General features: G+C 49.6%; 1 long non-coding RNA gene across 1 annotated transcript in view; it reads left to right on the forward strand.

Annotated features, from left to right (window-relative positions):
- Positions 1–13,207, forward strand: part of LOC113595247 (uncharacterized) — a 48,811-nt gene extending 35,604 nt beyond the window's left edge. The window contains exon 4 of the long non-coding RNA XR_008295562.1: positions 9,923–13,207. This is a non-coding gene — a long non-coding RNA (uncharacterized LOC113595247). The remainder of the gene's footprint in view (positions 1–9,922) is intronic.
- Positions 13,208–19,828: the final 6,621 nt, after the last annotated feature.

The following is a 19,828-nucleotide window of genomic DNA, read 5'->3' on the forward strand; positions in this document are numbered from 1 at the left end:
AGAGAGAGGGAGAGAATCTGAAGCAGGCTCGATCCCACGAACCATGAGATCATGACCTGAGCCAAAGTCAGGAGTAGGATGCTTAACCAACTAAGCCAGCCAGGCACACCTCACCCCTCAATAACTTGATTTCAAATCAAGTTAGAGGTCCCAAGTCACATCCCAAACCTTAACTGTGTGGGCATCTGAGAAATGTAGTTTTGGGGGTTCTACCCTCTGCAGTTGGAGGAAAACCTGTTGGAAGCTGGAATGGGTGCTGAACGAGGCAGTCTATCCCCCCATCCCCCCCTCCCAGCTAAGTGTGGGCTTATGCCATCTGCATTCTGGCGTGGGGCTCAGTGACCCCGGCAGCTCGCTCTCCTGAACACCAAGGCTCCGACGGCTGTAAAACCACAAGCAATTTTCCTTTTCAGGCCCCGAATTCAGGAGCGTGTGCCCCCAGGCCAGATTTGACGTAGGTTGGGCCGGTCTAACCTGACGGGGATTTGGAGGTGCTCAGAGGAAAAGCCCATGAAAAGAGCCGACGTGTGGCCTCCAAGCCCCAGGAGTGGGCAGGCCGTGATTGCTTCTGACCACTTTCACAGCTGCAATTATCAACACGGAGCTTGACATGTAGTAGGCCCTAAATAAACATTTACCGAACAAACGAGGAAATGAGACAGAGAATAGGGTGAGGAGCCCTTGGGTACGAAGCAGGGGGCAGAATCATTTGAGCCCGTGTTGTGTTTGATAAATGCTGATAATGCTCCACGTGTGCCCGGCGCTGTGCTAAATGCTTTACAAATACTAACACATTCAATCCTCACAGTTCCGCGAGGAGGTAGGCACTTTATTAATCCCATTTAAAAACTGAGATGCAGGGAAGTTGTGTTACTTGTCCAAGAGCGCACAGAGAAGAAGGGGGGTGGGTAGACAGTCCTTCTGTCGCTTATAGGATTTCTCTGTTATTGGTGTGTCCCTTACAGGCAGTTCCCCGTGCCCACCTGATGATATGAAAATAAATGTGTATAGTAAGGCATGGGGGATTTGTTGTTAATATACCGAAATCCATGGATCCTGAGTCTCTCTTTCTACTTCCTCGTCCTCTTCCGGCTCCTCCGGGCCAGGCCTCGTCCCTCTCCCTTCCCTAAGTTGCACTGGGTTTTGGTGCAGTTTCAGTTCCCAGGAGGGTCAGATGGGCCCCTCAGCTGGGGGCCTGCTGAGCCTCCAGGAGGCCATACCTCCCTGGAAAAATCCCGACACGGTGCTGGGCCTGCGATGGCCCCTGTGGTCCTCCTCTGACTGCCTGACGATGGCGGTGTCCTAGAGCTCTGGGGTCTGTCCCGGAAATGCTAGAGAGACCACTGCAGCAGCACAGGGCATCCTGTCCCCTACTGTCCACTAGGGCCAGCTGCCAGGCTCCTCCTTGGCCGGTTTCTTTTGGGGTAACGGGTGCCTTGGGAAGGCCAGGATGGAGGGCTGTTGAAACTCCTATGTAGGGCAACATGCTGTCTGCAAACGCTCTGGAGAGCTGGCTTTTCTTACAGGGGCAGCGAGGGTTGTTTGCAGAAACAACAGGGATTCTTCTGGCAGACTGACAGAGGACACAGGGCTGTGGGGGAAAGCATCCTTTCTGCCAGCACAAACAACAGGGTGGGGGCTCTTAGGGGCAAGGAGGAAGGGTGTGCTCTTCGGAGTTCAGTCCATCCATCTGCTTCCAAGCAGGTGTGCTCTTCCCAAGCTTCCATGGCCTTCTTGATTGAGGCACCTTCCTTCCACAAAGGCACTAGCCAATGGGGAAGGTGCTCTGATCCCTAGTGCCTCTTCCTTCTCCTTCAGGACTACCCTCTCTGTTTTCCATGGAAATCTAGCCCGACTTACCTCAGATACAGGAGAAAAGCCGACCACGCAGGGTTCGCTGCCCCTGACCCAGGATTTCCCACACTGGGAGGGGATCGAGGCTCCCTGGGCCCGGGTCTGGAATAGTCCCTGTGACCCTACTGCAGACCCAGTGGGTCCGGAGCCCCTTAGCTCTTGAACTTCCTCCCTTTGAGTCACAAAACTACATACCCTGCTCTGTCCCTCGGAGCATATTTTTTCTCTTGAATTTTTTTCTCTCTTCAGTGTTTACATGAACTGGTTGAACCCATCACGTGGTGAGCCCATGTTTATATTTGCTGAAGTGCTGCCTGGGGAAGTTCTGTTTGTACAGAGGTCACCCCATCTCTGGGGCTTGGCTGCAGTCCTGCGCTGGGGTTTCAGCACTGGTAGCTGAGCCACAGCGGGGGCCACCCTCCCTCTCCTCACTTCTCCCTCTGCCCCATGTTCCAGGATCCCGGTCCCAGTGGCCGGGTACCTCCCAGAAGAGGAGGAGGAAGAGGCAGACTCAGGGGAGAGAGGGGCCATCTTCGTCCCTCTTCATCCTCAACCTAATCCAGAGTTTTCTCAGGATTTGCCTGTCTCCTTTCTTAGAACTTAGCCGTCTTCCATAGTCTTGGAGGTGGTCTTGGGCTGGCAGAGTAGACGGCAGAACTTAGAGATGGGCTGCTCTGTAAGTTGGTAGAGCCCATGCACTTCAGAGTCAGACAGAACTGGGTTGGAATGGTGTCTTTGCCAGTTACTAGCTGTGTGGCCTTGGACAATACCCCTAAAGCTCAGTTTCATCATCTTAAATGAGTATAATAGTACTTACCCCTTAAGATTGTTAGGAGGATTAATTTAGGGTATGCCTACAAAGTATTTTTAATTACGATGATGATTACGAGGATAATAATAATAACTATTGCAGCAGTTAAAATTGGCAATATTCCCTACCCCTGTCTCCCTCCTCTATTAGAGCAGTGTTTCTCAACTTTTTTCATCATCACTCTCCTTTTTGTGCATTTCCGCATTATGATTTCCTTATCATCTCCCCCCCCCCCCTTTATGTGCTCTGTATCTGTTCGTGTACTGTCCACCTTTTGGCGGTCCAAATCATTGCGATAGCTAAGATGTTTTGAACTGCCTCCCTGCCCCCAAAATAAATTTTCACAATGATGTTATGTCTCTGGAGGATGTGTGTGTTTCAGAGAGAGGCTCTGCTATCCGGGGAATCATGCAGGTTTTTATTACTGTCTTTTGATCAGATGGAAAATGAGTAGATCCCATTGAAGCTCTTTAATGGGGGTGGCTGTCCACACGGGAGAACCCCAAAGAAACCAAATGCTTGTCATACAACATTGGGCACCCATTGCCATGAGGGTGGAGCGAGGGCATCTACTCATTGCAGTTGAAATTGTATCTTTTTTCTCCTGTCCCCCACTTAGTGTTTGTTTGTCTTGGGACATCTCTCCCTGGTGGGAGCACTGGAGGATCCATATTCACTCTTTCTCGTGGGACTGGAGCCCATTCTTCCACTGGTAACTTTGGGGCTCAGTGATGGCCAACATGCCAACGTTGACCAAATGGCTAATTCTAGAGCTCTACATGAGACAGTAAAAGACAGAATGATTTAGGGAGCTGAGACCTCTTTGTATGGAAAGGAGCAAAGGGTTCCTGAAGGAGAGTACATTTAGGACACAGATACTTGGAAAAGTGGGTGCTTGAGGCCATGTGAATAATCTAAGTGCAGGTGGGCCAACTTTAGGTGAGACAAGGCTTCCTTTCTAGCTGTGTAGGCCAGGCCCTGCATAACTCCCGGGAAACCATCACAGACTATTACGGGAGTGGTGCTCACAGGCATTGTGCAATATGGCGGCCCTGCATAGATGACCTCTTCCTTGTGAAAGTCTAAACGTTAGATGCCTTCCCTTGGGAGCTGAATGAAAGCCCATGTTCACAGTTCATTTGAGGTTTGTCCAGCTTAACTGATCCTGCCCTTTTGAGTTTTCTCTAATTCTTGAACAAAGAAATTTGCATACACCTGCAGTTTGGTGTGTTAGTCTTGTGGTGGCCAAGAAAAAGGAGAGGGGAGTGTTTTCCCATCCTGACTCATCCTGTTTTCTAGGAGTGAAGTGCTAACGACCTCTTGGAAGGGATATGGTCTCAAATACTTGGAGGGACCAGGGGGTGGCCCCGGGCGAGGTCTGTGGCAGATTACCTCAAAAGGACATACACGAGAAATAACGTTGGATCCTGCAAATACTTAGACCAAGCTGTCTTGAGAAAGGATGCATGAAGAGGAGAACTCCTGAGGTAGAGTCTTCCGCTGTGTGCTAGGCTGGCTGCAAAATGCTCAGGTTAACATCGTTGGTCCACAGTGCAGATCATGATGATACCTATTATCTAGCTCCTGGATTTAAACACATTTTTGCAGACGAGGTTGGCAATGTCCCTCCTCACTCTGACATCTTCTGGAGGCTGCCCAAGAGAATTTTCTATCCGTTCTGCTTCCCCGTGGATGTGCTTGTTAACTTCTTTCCTGAAAGCAAATGTTGCTTATGGAGAAGAAGGACTGTGTCTGAGAGAGGCAAAGGCAGGGGAAAGGAGGGTAGAGAACACAAAGGCTTACATATCCCGGCTCCGTCTGGAGCGCAAGTTCCCAGCTTTACGGTATCACTGTAGGTTTTTAATGCTACCCAATTGCAGAGGCTTTCAGATCTTTTACGTTTTCCCTATTTCTCAGCCATTTGCCCTTTCCTAATATTTTCCCTGGAGACCTTTGTGCTTGATATCCTGCCCCGCACATGCTTCTCCACCTGTTGCAAGGCACCAGATAAGGCAGTCACAAGCAGGGCGGCCCCCTTGAGAAATAATTCTCACTGCAAAGGGCGGGGGGTGGGGGGGGGAGCGGGATGCTGCTGGGTGCGTTGTGGGGGAGGGGAATGTCCTGCTGAGGCTGGGAGGCCTTACGTGCTGGCGTTGTGAACGTGAACCCGGAGCCATTCAGAAAGCCCTAGGGCAGCCCAGGCTCTGGCCCTCGCTCGCCATTACTTTGGGCAGACTGAACTTGCGTGCCTTCATCTGCAAAAGGAGGGATTTTCGAGATGGACGTTGAGATCCTTTTTCCAGCTGTTGATACGTTATGACTTCTAAAACAGGAGTTGGAAGGATCACCAACTTCTCCTCACAGTGTCTGTGTCTCATTTGCTAACCACTTAGGGTTCGCATCAGCATACTTCCCAATGTGGACCCCAGCCACTCTGTGAGCTAGAAGTAACACCGGCTTTCCTCTTTCACTTTGGCTGAGCTTTTAGTATAATGATTCCATCCTGTTTCAACCCCCCCCCCCCGCCCCATTTCCCACCATCTGCTCATCCTTAGTCATGAGGACACTTCCCATGAGCAGCTGGGTGAGGGCCTGAGAACGGAGGCTGAAGCCAAGTTGGGAATGGGTTCTCCAAAGATGCGGTGGGGGGAGGGCACCGATCATTAATGCTACCAGTCAACTTCTGAAACCTCCAATGATAATTGCTTAACCATGAAAAAATTCTCCTCCATTGTCCTCCTGTCCCAGGCCTTTAGGCAACTAACCTTGGAGAGAAGAATCTCTTTTCTTCCGAACTGTGACAACTTATTGTTGCTCTTTTGGTCCACTCACGTCTTTATTCTTCCCTGAGCTCTGCAGGCCATGGCAAAACTGTGCCCAAGCAACCAGTGGGTTGCTCCATGAGGATACCCCAGAGCTGGGGTCTTTTTTGCCTTTTTGGATCTAGTTGATGGCAACTTATGCCTTCTGGGAGGCTGGAGAGTAATGGAAAGTGGGCTTCTCTCTTGATCTCCATACCTCACCCCTTATCTGTGGACCAGAGAAGGGAGTAGAGTGACGGTACGTGTTAACCCTACAAGATAAGGCTGGAAGCTTCTCTGCCTCACATAAGAAGGGCCCTATAGGGGTGCCTGGGTGGCTCAGTTGGTTGAGTGTCCGACTTCAGCTCAGATCACGATCTCACAGGTCGTAAGTTCAAGCCCTGCGTCGGGCTCTGAGCTGACGGCTCAGAGCCTGGAGCCTACTTTGGATCCTGTGTCTTCCTCTCTCTGCCCCTTCCCCGCTCATGCTCTGTCTCTCTCTGTCTCTCAAAGATGAATAAACATTTAAAAAAATTAAAAAAAAAAAAAAAAAGAAGTGCCCCACTGTTGTTCCCACCTGGACCTTCACCTCTCCAATGGTTATCCTCTAACAAAGCAAGAGCTACTCCATCTAAGAACCACCCGTTGTTTAGCCAATACACTTCTGCTTCCAATATGCCATCAAGCCCTTTCTGTCTAGAGAATAAGAAGGTAGAAGCTGAGAACGGGCAAGAAAAGGATATGTTAACCCTTGCTAAAAGTTACATTTGTCAACACATCTGCAATTGCATAGGAAATCAATATTTTTAGAACTCCCTTAATACCACCCATCTGGAAGGTGCCCAGCGTGGAGAAAACGAGGAAGAGAGGGTGTGTACGTTTATAAGGTGGGAGGCTGTGGTTCTAAGAAATGAGAAGCCATGTGAATACATTTTATAGAGGAAAGCAGGCATTGAAGAAAAGATCCGCTAAGAATGATTGACTGCTAATCCCCTTCGGTAAAAGGAGCCACGCTTTGTGCATCTCTTGGCATCTAGGAAGGACTGGCCACCATTGACCCTGAGCAGAACGATCCGGGGAACTTTAATCCACTTGAGAGAACAATTATCTTGAGAGTCAGGAGAATTTCTCCTGGGCCGCCTTTCCTCCTATTTTATTTGGATCATATTGTTTGGGAAGTAACCTTGCATGAGCTTAAACATGGCAAGTCAGGGTCTCCTTCACTCTTTGCCTCCCTGTCATGAATCATCTTGAACCCCTCCATCAGTCAGTCCTCCAACTGGGCTCCGTCCTCTCAGAGACTGGATGGCAAGAATGTGTTGCACCACAGAAAAAGGTTTGGAATAATGTTAAGAAAAAGCAGACATCGCAGGCCCCGAGCAAAGTGTGAATTGGATGGTATTATATACTTTTTAAAAAATACATAAGCATGGAAAGTGGAAGAAATACACCCAGATGTTACCCATGATGAAATTGTGGGTTTTTCCTCCCTCAATTTTCCCAAAGTTTCAAAATGCGTCTCTTTGGCGGAGTGTATATCCGTTGGAATGAGGGTTGGGTTACATCAGTCATCGTCCCTGGTCAGAGTCGGTCTTCTGGATTTAAGAAGAGGGGGTGGGAACCGGGCCTTTTTCAGAATAGACCTGTGGGAGGTTTTCTGGGTCAGTACCTGTCTCCCTTGCCTCTCTCTGATTTTCCCCTAAGCAACCCATGCGTGCGCACACACGCTCCCTTCTACCCCGAGCTGCATGTGCGGAAGGCACCGAAGAACATCTAGGAGAGGCATCTGTACAGACACTGTTTAAAGCCAGCCAGCTGGTTTCAACCCTCTCCCGAGCCACTTGAGATGGTGGGAACTGAGCGGTTGCTGAGTCGGACGTGGGTGAATTGCAGAATCCACTGGTGAATTGCTCCTTTGTTCTCCTCCTAATCTTCTAATCCCGGGGAACAGAGAAAGGAGTTTTCCTGGGACTTGGGGCTCAGCGCTCCAAATCCCTCCGTCTTTGACCCCACCCTGAGGGTTGGAGTGGGGGAGGGCAGGTGGAAAGTCACCAAGGAGAGGGTGGCGTCCAGGTTGTGAAATAGTTAGCAATGGCCCACCATCGCCTTTCTCAAGCAGCTAGACTTAAGGTGACCTCATGTTAGGACCCCTGCCTTTCCTGGTTCTGGGCCACCGCGCTGTCTGAGCAGCCCCGCTGTGGCCCTTTCCAGCTCACCCATCTTTACCACACAGCAATGCAGTGGCTGAGAGCCAGGGAGCAGGAACCGACCTTTAGAAAGTGTGTTTAAAGCTGAACTTCTCCCATCTGACTAGCCAATCACCGCTCCAGTGATCAACATATCCCTGGGCCTAAACATGTTGTAAATGCTTGGTGTCCTGTACCTGCCTGGTTGGACCCCCATTGCAAGGAGGCCCAATCCATGGCTTGGTTTCCTGCGCAAACCATTTCGCTTTGCTCAGGTCTGTGACCCTGGGCTGCTGCTTTTCCTTAAACTCGGCAGCGACTTCTGCTACCGCGTGTGGCCAGCTGTGATGATAACCGCAGCTAATGTTTATCGGTGGCTTGATCTGTGTCAGACGCTGGTGAAGAGGGTTTGGTGGGTCGACTCATTCAGCCTTCGTCTCCGCCCCGGGCGGGAGTTGGGTAAGGAGCTCCATTTTGCAGATGAGGACGCTGAGGCATGGAGATGAGGGACTTGCCCCGGAGGCCCCAGAGGGAGAGCGGCAGGGTCCTTGGGAACAGCCCGGCTGGAGGGTGCAGCGGGCCCGACACCCCGGGGGGCAGGGAGCAAAGGGGCTCGCTGGCCACACTGGCATGCCAACACACGGCCTCGCAGAGGCCACGGCATCCCGGTCGCCACCACGGTGTCTGGCTTCAGGGAGCGAACGCGTCGTTGGCTTGTTAGGCATCCGGCTGAGTCCGGGTCGGGGCCTTACCTCCCCGGAGGGGCCGGAGCAGGTGCGTCTAACACACGCCGCCCACAAGAAGCCCTTTTTGGATGAGGCAGAACATAGAGGTCATATTCCGTTCACTGTTTCTCTTAGTTTTCAGAGCCACCCCTCCCTGCCTACGCTCCACCCCTATTCTCCGTCGTCACCTACGATCATCCTCCTGGATACTTTCTCGGGAATAAGCACCAGCGTTGTATCCTGAAATTATAGAGAAGGATGGGGGTGGGGGGACTCTTCAAGTCTTGGTTTTTTTTAACTGACTGAGCCACCCAGATGCCCCCTTTTTGTTAGGGTTTATTTATTTATTTGTTTATTTTGAGAGAGAGAGAGAGAGAGAGAGAGAGCATGAGTGGGGGGGGCAGAGAGAGAGGGAGACACAAATCTGGCTTTTTGGAAAATCTATTTTTATTTTTATTTTAAGGTTTATGTTTTGAAAGAGAGGGAGAGAGAGAGAGAGAGAGGGAGAAGAGAAGGGGAGGGGCAGAGAGAGAAGGAGACACAGAATCCGAAGCAGGCTCCAGGCTCCGAGCTGTCAGCACAGAGCCCGATGCGGGGCTTGAACTCACGAACTGTGAGATCATGACCTGGGCCGAAGTCAGACGCTCGACTGACTGAGCTACCCAGGTGCCCCCCCAAATCTGGGTTTTGAAAAAATTCTCTTATAGCCTGTGCTGGGAAGGAGAGGCGGCACTCCTGGGCTGAGGGGCTGGGCTGAACTGGAATGTGAGGGGGTCGTGCGGGTGGACGGGCTTGGTGAGCAGTGTGGGGATCTTGAAGCTGGTCAAATGGCTTCCCAAATCGTTTCTTAGTGCATCTGGGTTCCTTTGTGCCTTGTGCCAACTTGAGCCAGGCAAGCAGAACTCTGTCAAGGGGACGGGGGCTGCAGGTGAAGCGACTCGTTCCCAGTTTCAGCTGGCACGAGAGCAAACGCGTTGTGCTCTGAGGGCCACCGAGCTCTGCCAATTCCAGGCTCCAGACGCTGGCAACAGCTGTCTAATGGCTCTGGCATGGAGCAGCAAGGCATTCTGGGTATTGACATGCAAATAAGTGGGGCATAATGTGTGTGGGTGGGCAGAGGGACAGTCTGCTCACAGGTCTAGGGTGTTCTTTGCCCCAGGGGACTGTCGATCTCTCCCTAATGCAGCCGCCCAAGAGTAGGAGGGTGGTGGCAGGGAGAGGAGAGTCCAGAGAAAGAAAAGGAGAAAGAGAGAATGGGCAGTGGGCAGCCAGCTGCCGGGACACGGTGCCAGCTCATGTTCTGGGAGGACTGCTTGACAAAGAACCGGGCCAGATCTCAGAGGAAGCTCCTGGGCTGCCCGGGCTTCCAGAGTCGCGGGCCAGGTAGGCTTCTTCTGCTCATGCCTGGCCCATGCGCCCCGGTCAGGAGCTGTGGAGCTTCCCTCCTGTAGCTGCCCTCAGCTGCCCCAGTGGGCCCTTGTAACCGGAAGTAGCCCTGCCCCGAGGACCCTCTGAGGCGTGTCTCCTGTCTTTCCCTGTTCCCAGGTACTCGGTTCAGTGATCTGTGGCCTCTCTCCTCTTCATCTTGAGTCCTACTCATTCATTCAGACTGGTCCCCACCCGGCCCCCAAGCTGAGGAGGGTGGATGGATGAATGGATGGCAAGTCTTCCAGCGCTCCTGGGGACCCTCTTCCTGCTGATGTAAAATAGCTCCTGACACCTCAGCGGTGCCCCAAATATCGCTTTAAAAATCAGTCATCTACGGAGGGTGAGTTAACTGTTTTAGCAGTCATCACCCAACACCTCAACGGCTCAGCACAATAAAATGGATTTCTTGCTCACGTCTCTGGGGGAAGAGGCATGGGGTTGTCGGACCGGGATCGTGGGACTCTGCTCCATGACGTCACTCATCCGTCTGACGTCTCTTCTCCTTAGAGCCCCGGGTCCATCGTGGAGGCTCCAAGCCCCAAGGTGGCAGGTCTGAGGGGAGGGAGAGCATGGAGAACCTCGTGGGAAGGATCGTGCTCTGGGAGCGTGGGTGGTGGTGTTCATCGCTCTCCCGACATGTGCTCAGGCCTGCACGTGGGAGGCTGGGAATGTCGAGCTCTGGAGGGGGGAGGCCGGTGGTTTGAACAGTTAGAGCATCTTTGCCACGAGCACCTTGTGTTTAAGAGCATTATCTCTTTGGCGTCAGAAAGACTCAAGCTGAAAGCTGAGCCCCACCACTAAGTGGTGCGTGCTCAGAACTTTGCAGAAGCAAGTGACCATTGGAGTTAAGTGAGGAGGAAGATGTTCAAGCCAAGGTCATTCTGACACCAGAGCTGCCTGATTCGGCGCTGGTTGCTTATTCTCTCTGGACCTCCATTTTTTTTTTCCCCCATCGGTAAAATGAAGCTAATGCCCTCCAGGGTGGTTGTACAGATGGAAAAGTGATGTACATAAGTCCTTATCACAGGGCCCTCAGCTGCCCCAGCGAGCCCTTGTAAACGGAAGTAACCCTGCCCCGAAGACTTGGTAAATGTCGTCTGTCACTGTTACTACTATTTAGTGCCACTAGAGTTGTTATTTCATATTAAATTGTGTACCGGGAGCTGGGGATAGAAGACTAAGCCAAGTAGAAATCATCCCTGGTCCTTGAGCATCTCACAGTCTTTTACAGTAGTCGGATTGTCCACCAGTAATTTCCGTATGTGACATTTCTTCATGAAGGGGGTGGGTGGCATGGACAGAGATGAGGACATCTTAGGGATTCAAGGGAATTGGTGGCCGCTGAGACGTAGCTTGAAGAGAGGGGAGGGTTTTGAGGAAAGGAGACGTGGAGAGTGGACAAGTGGTGGCCGGTGAGGCTGTAGGAAGGCGTGACGGTTGGGAACCCCCAGCGGCCCACACGGGGGGATGGGGCAGAATGTAGCATGTGCTCTTGTAGACGTGCTGGGTCACAGTGGAGGAGAGAGGATAGGTTAGTTGGAACCAGAGCAGGAAAATGCAATGAAGTGAAATTTGATTTTGGCCTGGAGACAGTAACTGGGCCTTCTTCGCAACCTCCGGCCTTGCCTTGTGTTTGTCTGGATGTAAGCCTCAGCGTGTTGTCACTTCCCCAACCCCCATACCTGCTCCTGAAGCAGGGGAGATGTCCAAAGGCAGTGCACCTCTCTCCATGTAGCGAAACCTTCTCAACTCCTTTTAATCACCTCTGCTCTCCCTCTGGGGGCATCCATATTTTTTTCTTTTTCCCTTTCTTTCTTTCTTTCTTTCTTTCTTTCTTTCTTTCCTTCTTGTTTCTTTTTTCCCTTCCTTTTTTAAAAAAAATGTTTATTTATTTATTTTTGAGAGAGACAGTGAAAGGGAGAGGGAGAAAGAGAAAGCAAGCTGACGAGGGGCAGATAGAGAGGGAGAGAGAGAATCCCAAACAGGCTCTGCATTGTCAGCGCAGAGCCCAATGCAGGGCTCCAACCCACGAACTGTGAGATCATGACCTGAGCCGAAACCAGGAGTCGGACGCTTAACTGACTGAGCCACCCAGGTGCCCCCTTTCCCCTTTAGGTTCTATTTCCCTGCTCCCAAGAGGGTCTAAGCTTCCTCTGCCCACTTAGAATGCCTGGACCTTTCCTTTGGGTCTATTTTTTTCTTACACAGAGCAATTCACTGTCATTTGCCTTCTCATTATGTATACCCATGCTTTACCTCCTTTCTGCAAAACAAAAGAAACCCTTACCTTACCTTAGCAGCAAGTTAGTTCTTTTTTATCCCTTGTCAAACAATTAATTGAGTCCCAACTCCATCAAAGACAGTATGTGGTGATAATTAGGGCTGTTTCCATGCAAGGGGTAGTTGCCTTCCCCACCCACTTGAACCCAGACGTGGCCGATGACTTGTTTTGGCCAATGGGATGTGAGTGGAAGTGATGGGTCTCACTTCCTGTCAGAGGCTATAAGAGCTGGTGTGAGATTGAGAGTCACCGTGACCTTTCCTCTTTGCCCTCTGTCACTGACACAGGCGATGTTTGAGATGATGGCAGCCTGGGTCATCTAAGACTGGACCCTGGATGGAGGAGAGAAGGGCCATTGCCCGGGTCTGCAACGTGCACGAGGTAGAAAACAAACCTGTGTTGTTGTAAGCCTCTGAGATTTGGGGGTTGTTTGTTAGAGAACATAACCTGCCTGTCCATCCTGACAGATAAGCCTGGTGGCTCACACTCTGTAGGATGTGTCATGGACAGAAGTCGTCCACCCTCTGAGGGTGGAACCCTAGTTTGCTGTGTCCGTGAAATGCTTTCTGATGAGACTATGGGGTGACACTGAGAAGCACCCCTAGTGCCCCAACAAAGAAAACTCTTTAATGTGTGTGCCAGAAAGCTCTGGGGGTTGCTGCCCAAGGAAGAGATGGCAAGACAGCCAAGGATGGGCCAGCCTCCCAAGACCTCAGCCTGGAGAGGTTTGACTCAACCCCAGTGTCCGTTTATTCATTCATTCACTCATCTAACCTAAGACTGATTGAGGGGCACCTGGCTGGCTGAATCGGTAGCTCATGTGACTCTTGATCTCAGGGTCGTGAGTTCAAGCTCCATGTTGGGCATAGAGCTTGCTCAAAACAAACAAACAAACAAACAAACAAACAAACAAACAAAGTACCTATTGAGAGTTGCAGTCACTGAGCATTCAAAGCCAATTAAGACATGGCTCTAGCGTCCAGGAACTCCCAGACAGTGTGTAAATTCTGGATTAAAACACAGTGCGATAAGGACTCTGTGGTGTCCGGGGCGAGTGGGCATAGAATGATTGAGCTCCTAAATCACTCTGGGTCCTGAGGGATGAAGAAGTGACACATTTCTAGCCAAGTCTCCAAGGAGGAGCTTCCCTTTCCCACCAAAAGGAATTTGAAATGATCCCCCCAGCCTGGACGCCGGAACTCTGAGACCTTAGTGCCTGGATTAAAGAGAAAGCTGCTGGGAGGCAGAAGCAGACCCCAGCTCTTTGCACAGTTTGTAGCGAAGCAAGTTTTCTTTCAAACAAACTGCGCAGTTTGAGCCTCAGTGGAAACTGAAGGCGTGGAGTGAGCAGCGGACGCAGGGGTGCGGACAGGGGCTGCGAGAGCATCCGGAGCCGGGCCAGGCCTGCGCAGCTCGCTGCCTGCAGCTGAGGGTTTTTACTGCCTGGAAGGAGGGGAACCTGGTCTGCGTGCCAACAGTCCGCTCAGCCTTTTGGCCACGTTGGCTAGGATAAGGCAAACCTTTTAGCCGTTGCAGAGTTGGGGCTCTGACGGTCTCATCAGCTCCTTCTCAGCATCTTCCGTAAAGCTAAGATTGGCATTGCAGGTTCAGATTTCTGTTTCCAGACTGTGAGAGGCTGGCTTGACCATGGGGCAAGACTCTGGCTCCCAGAGTCGAGACACCACACGAAGCGCTCTCTTTCAGAGCTCTGTCTTCATCCACTTGTTCGGGTCCCAGAGGGCTGTAGTGGGCACTGGGGCTGGTGTGCAGAGCCAGTGTGGCTCTGAGGAGGGACTGGTCTACTCCTTCCCAGGTGGTGATGCCATCTCCTCCCAGGGGCACGTTGGGGAGCTGTCCCCCAAGAAGATGAGGCTTGAGTTATATTTTCTGGATGAATACAGGTGTTTCAGGCAGAGAACACTGTTTCTGAAAAGGCACAGATGAATAAAACAGCGTGGTGAGTGTGTGTGTGTGTGTGTGTGTGTGTGTGCATGGGTGACAATGACTGAGGCTGAGTCGAAAGGCACGTTTTACCATTTTGAGGTGACAAGCGGTCTAACACAACAATAACCATTTGCAAAGCCAGTCCGTTCTGCAGGGAAGCCAGTCTGGTTTACATCACAGTCGTAGACCATCTTCCGTGCTCTGACCCCAGGCCTTGGTTTTGGGTGAAGCTGCCTGACATCTGGCCTGTCACCCGTGCCCCCCCAACCTCGAGTCTCCTAGCAAGACCGTCTTCCTTGAGCCTAGAGTCTTCTGAACCACCCGAGTGCTGTGCTTAAGTAAGGCATCATCTGATTACTTCCTTGACAATCTTTCCTCCTTCTACGTGGGACCTAAAGTAAATGGTGCATCTTACACTGAACGCATTTGAGATTCAATGAAGTGTCATGAGTTGGTTGATGTACTTCTCCAAGCTCACTGAAGCAGCACTGTTTCCAGGCTTTCATTGGAATTGCTCTAGTTTTCTTTGCTTTCTATCCTTGCTTCTAGGACGGTTGTCAGCTTAAACGGGTGTTAATTAGCTACTTGTCAATAACCATGAAATCAGCATGCTTCCGGCACACTCTACCTTTGATGACCTTTTCCTCTGCGATGAATTACGGACTCGGATTCAATATGCAACGCTTTTGATGAGAAGAGTTGGAAGCAGTGAAAATTCAGAAATGGACTACATAGCCAACAATAAAAGATGGATTTAACACATCATGAGACACCGCATGATAGCATGCCATCTAGTGTGAAAAATTGTGTTTGTGAAGATCTACATAAATGGCAGGAGAAAATGCTCGCGTCCTACTAATATATCAAAAAAGCCGGTTAGATCCAGTATGATCCTGATTCCGGTAAAATAATTATATACCCCTACATACACAAAATATGAGTTTTGTTTTCTTTGTGCTTTTTCTCTGCTTTCCAAATCAATACAGTGAGTTTGCATCAGTTTTATAATAAAAAAAAACATGCTCAGTTCACTACACCTATTTGAGAGGTGGGAAATTCTTCACCGCGATTTTTTAGGGCTAGGTGGGGCTTCTTTAGCTTTTTGTTGGGATTTTGCAGCCCTGAAAGCAGAAACTGAGAGTCTGTGCGACTGTTGCCTGAAGGAAGACAGGGCCATCAGCTGTGGCAGGAAGAAAGCCAACATGACGTTGGGCTTCGTTAAGAAGGATATTGAAACCAGAGTTCGCTGCCCTGCCCTCCTCACACCAGTTGTGGTGCCAACACATTCTACTTGCTAGGTCTCAGATAAAAATAATAGAGGTTCGCCCCATGATCCAGCTCATGGTAGGCATGCTGCTTTGATTCTTCCTCCTGAAAACATGAAGGATGAGGAGTTACATGGTACATATTTATGAAGCTATCTTGGGTTGGAGTAGGGTGAACATGGATATGACTTTCGACACCTTCCCTGTGTGAAGAAGAGAACATTTCCAGAAGAATGAAATGGGTAATCTTAGAAATGAATGGAACACACACACACACACACACACACACACAAAATGGAGTATTACTCAGCAATCAAAAAGAATGAAATCTTGCCATTTGCAACCATGGAGATGGAACTAGAGTGTATTATGCTAAGTGAAATTAGTCAGTCAGAGAAAGACAAATATCATATGACTTCACCCGTATGATACAAAACAGACGAACATAGGGGAAGGGAAGCGAAAATAATATAAAAACAGGGAGGGGGACAAAACATAAGAAGCTCTTAAATGTAGAGAACAAACTGAGGGTTAATGGAGGGGCCATGGGTGGGGGGATGGGCTAAATAGGCAAGGGGCATTAGGGAGGACACTTGGGATGAGCACTGGGTGTTCTATGTGGGGGATGAATCACTGGATTATACTCCTGAAATTATTATTGTACTATATGCTAACTACCTTGGATGTAAATCAAAAAAAAAATTAAAAAAAAATAAAATAAATAAAAAATAAATAAAAGGACACAAACTGTACAGAGCCATTAGTAGCTTCTATAGAGATTATTACCCTCCAAAGGTGGTATAGGTGGGCTATAGAACATCAGAAATGAAGTTAATGGAGTTTGGGCTTATGTCCCTAATCCAGTGACTTCCAGCCTTTGCACCCTTGGGATATAACATTGGAAACACACTTGATAGGATTAAGGATCTGAAGATAGCACTTAATGAGTCAGCAATTATGACAATGCAGCCAATGAGAGCAGTATAGTCATGCCTTTCCATATCTATGAAACATCCACTTGTCTCACGAATTTTTTGTATTCTTTGCAATGCCATGGCCCTTATGAGTAGAATTCTTTATTACCCTGGACACGCTCTCTTACATTCTCTCTGGTGGGTTCTTCCACGTTGCCCTGAATATGTGCCCCTTCTTCAGAACTCAACTCTATCCCTGCCATTGGTTGAATGTTTGTGTCCTCCCCAAATTCATGTTAGATTCCTAACTCCCACTGGGATGGTATGTGGGGTTGGGGCCGTTGGGAGGTCATTAGGTTTGAATGAGGTCATGAAGGTGGGGCCCTCATGATGGCATTGGTGTCCTTTTAAGAAGAGGAAGAGAGATCAGAGCTGGCTCTCTCTCCATGTTGGGGCACCAGGAAAGGGCCATGTGAGCGCACAATGAGAAGGTAGCTGTCTACAAACCAAGAACAAGATTATGACCTGGACCAGACCATGCTGGCCCCTCATCTTGGATTTCCAGCCTCTAGAACTGTGAGAAAATAAGTATCTGTTGTTTAGGCCACCTACCCAGACTGTGGAATTTTGTTATGGCAGCCCAAGCAGACTAAGATGGTCCCCTTTCCCCCCTGCAAACTTTACCTGCTCTAAAATGAGTTACATGATATAGTGAGTTCAAAGGGCCACATCCGGGGGCCCCTGAGTGGCTCAGTCAGTTAAGTGGCTGACTCTCAGCCCAGGTCTTGATCTCAGGGTCATGAATTGAAGCCCCGCATTGGGCCCCATGCTGGGCGTGGAGCCTACAAAAAAAAGACAAAAAAGACAAAGAGCCACAAGCATCACTGCCCTACCAGTGTGGGTGCTCAAGTGCATCAAAAACAAATACCATATTTGTTCCGATTTGGTGGCTCACCTGTGAAGGTTGGCGGGTATTGGTTGAGCACGAGTGACCCAGCCTATGCCTTTAGGATTGTTAATAGCCATCTCCAGAGTTTGCTCAGAGAGCTAGCAACGCTGGGCTACGTGCACGTTTGGTCCCACCCAGGGTGACGCCTCTTATGTTTCTGCAGAACAAATATTTGGAAAATAAATGAACGAGGTATTGGTGTTTCAGAGGCCCCATTGTCAGTAGGTTATTTTCTTTGGTTGTATCTCTGGCAATCTCTGGGGTTGTGACAATTCAACCATTCTTCCTTTCTAGCTCCAATTGCCCAACCCCATGTATAAAATGAGAAAACAGGCTGGGGTGAGGGATGCCACATTCAGGTGAGAGAGGACTTAGTTGGGGGAGACCACTAATTAGAGGAATCTTTCAGCTTAGACCAGCTTCTTAATCTTGGCTTCATGCCAGCCAAAGCTTAACTGGATGGTAAAATAGTGGATCAAATTAAAAGTGTGTGTGTGTGTGTGTGTGTGTGTGTGTGCATGCGCGTCGTTAGTAGACATGAATTTGCATATTGGTTAGCTTGTATATCGATGGCTTCACTGATTAAGCTCTCAAGACTTTGATCCTCATAGAACCATGATAATTCTGATGGAGTAGAACATGATCTGTTATATGTGCTCATGGGTGGGGGAGGGTGGAATGTGTGCACAGACTCAGAAAATTCCGCTGCTGATTCTGATTCACTCCTTGCCCGAGAGCTACTCATTTGGGGGGAATTGTCACCTCACTTTTGCTTCCTCATAAATGATGTCATTTGGATGTCATTTCTCTGGATCTCCCCTCACCCACACCCTGGGCTCCTAGCTTTCTAGGGTTAGGATCAGAGGATAAGAAGCCAGGTTCATTGATGTGCTAATGAAACACCGGTTGCCTGATTTTGCTCTGCAAGAGAGGCGGGCCCCTGTGGGGTTCTATTAATTAAGTGCTGAATCCCAGCGGACAGACAAGTTCCTTCCAAGTATGGAAACATCCTGAAGTCTTTTTCATGGGTGAAAGCTGGGGGGAGGTTTCAGTTTGCTGGATGGAGGTTCTCAGAGTCTTTGATACTAAAGATGCTGTTCGGGGAGGGACAGGACAAGGCTCAGCGAGGTTGGGGACGGGTCCATTGGAAAGGGCCAGCAAGCAGCAGGTCTGGTGTGAGAAGGGAGAGGCCCAAGCCTATGGCCACTCAAAAACTGTGCCGATGCACAGAAAAAGAGCTGGGCTTTTAAAGCAAGCAGGAGAGAAGTACCACCTTCTCTTTTTTCCCCATCACAAGACAAGCAGCTGGACTCTGGTCAGTAGCAGGAGGGGTAAACCCTGAGGGCTGAAACATACGAAGAGGTCACTTGGTATATTCGTTACCTCTTTGCTTCTGTAACAAGCCACCCCATACTTGGTGGCTTCAAATAACATGAATTTATTATTTTACAGCTCTGTAGTCAGAGGTCTGCCACAGGAAAATGCTGGCCTGCAGAAACCAGGATTGCCTTCCTTCCTGGAGGCTGTAGGGGAGAACCAGTTTTCTGACTTTTTCCAGCTTCTAGAAGCAGCCTCCATTCTTTGGCTCAGCGTCACCATCATCGGGGATATTCTTCTATCTCAAGGTCAGCTGATTGGCAACCTTAATTCCATCCACGGCGTTCATTCTGTGCCATGTAACTTGGTGTATTCACAGGTTCGGGGGATGGGGGCAGGTGGCATTTGGGGGGACCATTATTCTGCCCGCCATCTTGCTTTTGCTTCTGTGCCTTCAGCATCCGGCACACGGTGCGTCCATTCTGGCAGCAGCTCAGCTCCATGAATTGGGGTCTCGAAGACCCCTTCCTTCTACTTCCAGCTTTTACTTCTCACTTCCCCATCCATAAGTATGTGCAAGGAATCATTTTAGAGCAGAGTTTTAAAAGGTGCACTACTAAATATGCAATTATCATAGAACCTGCCAATTAACTCCACGGCCTTGACCCCAGAGCGATGAAGGCGTATCCTCACACAAAAATAAATGCTTATGGTAACTTTACTTGTAATAGGCAAAAACTGGAAACAACCCAGATGTCCTTCAACAGGGGAACGGTTATGCAGGTTGTGGCACAGTCACATGACAGAGTACTATGTAGCACTAAAAAAGGAATGAAAAATCGATACATATAATTACGGACACATCCCTACACAGCATGAGAAAAGGCAACTTCGAAAGTGTGCATACTGTATGCTTCCAATTATAGAACATTCTAGAAGTAACAACGTTTTAGAAACCGAGAACAGATTGGTGGTTGCCAGGAGCTACCGAGCAGGGAGGGAGGGAGGGAAGTGTGTTGGGCAGCGGAAGGGCAGGATGAGGGACCCCTGCGGTGACAGAAATGTTCTGTATCTTGACTGTACCAATGTCAATCCCTCGTTCTGATTTTGTACTGTGGGTTTGTAAGATGTTCCCCTGGGGGAATTGAGTGAGAGAGACATAGGAGAGCTCTCTACCATTTCTCACAACTGCACGCGAATCTCCAATTTGCTCAAAACGGTAGATTCACATGAAGTTGTAAGAAACTTTAATTAAAAAGAAAAAGGCTTTCCACCGGCCAGCAACAGACTCTGGAGAGGTGGTTCGTTACCTTCCACAGCGGCCCAGGGGAGTTCTAAAAGGCCTCCTGTGGG

Source organism: Acinonyx jubatus, chromosome C1 (assembly GCF_027475565.1).
Source record: "Acinonyx jubatus isolate Ajub_Pintada_27869175 chromosome C1, VMU_Ajub_asm_v1.0, whole genome shotgun sequence".
NCBI classification, from domain to species: Eukaryota; Metazoa; Chordata; class Mammalia; order Carnivora; family Felidae; genus Acinonyx; species Acinonyx jubatus.